This window comes from Brassica oleracea, chromosome C7 (assembly GCF_000695525.1).
Source record: "Brassica oleracea var. oleracea cultivar TO1000 chromosome C7, BOL, whole genome shotgun sequence".
In the NCBI taxonomy this organism is placed as follows: domain Eukaryota; kingdom Viridiplantae; phylum Streptophyta; class Magnoliopsida; order Brassicales; family Brassicaceae; genus Brassica; species Brassica oleracea.
Genome location: NC_027754.1, coordinates 4,271,686 through 4,272,578, shown reverse-complemented (window position 1 = coordinate 4,272,578; position 893 = coordinate 4,271,686).

Here is an 893-nt window from a genome sequence, read left to right as displayed (position 1 = left end):
CGATCGATGCGACGAAGTGTTTATCGGTCGATACTGGTGCCTTACTGTCGATCGATTTGGAGCGTTTTCAGGTGATCGATGCTGATATCTGGTGTTGAGATGCGAGTTGCCTCTTAATGGCTTTGACTTTCTTCTGTAACCACTCTGCTTGGTTATCCAGTCCACCGAGTCTGACGTCGAATGGAAACTAGATGTCATCACACCGCTTCTCAAGTCGTTCCTCCATGGTGTCTAGAGCTGCGTAAAGCTTTGATGTGATCTGATCAACTTCTGCTGATGTGTAGGGAAGATGTTCTGTAGGTTTCATGCCATCGAGCGAGGCCCTACGGAACCTATCGATCGATGTTGAACCTTCTTCCTGAAAATCATGTTGATCATTAAGCTTGCCAATGTCCCTCTGGACATTCATCATCTGTGTAGACAAGGTGTCCAAGTATCGCATGATAGGTGAGGTGAAACGGTCGTGCATATCCTCGTAGGTTTGTAACCTATCTTCCATGGCTGCGAATTTGCTGTCGATCGATGTGATGGTGCAGATATCGATAGATGTGGCTGGTTGTGGATCCTTCTTGCGAATGGTGTCCAAATCTTGCTGTAGTAGATCAATTCTCGTGCTTAGCCAGTCCACGTTGTTTTTGAGAGGGTTGTATACGTCGTTAATCCCCGTGTTGATGTATGCGATCTCCCATTCATCCTGCGATCTCCCACTCATCCTTCTTCTCTGCCAAACTTTTCGGTTCTGCAGGAATCTGGGATGCCTGTGGCTTGACGTCGATCGATGGTGATGTCGTAGCTTCCTTCTCAAGGCGGTGCTACATACTCTTAATTTCTGTCCTCATCTCTGCAATACTTCTGAAAAGCTCATTGTAACCTTTGTCCAAAGGCTGATAAGT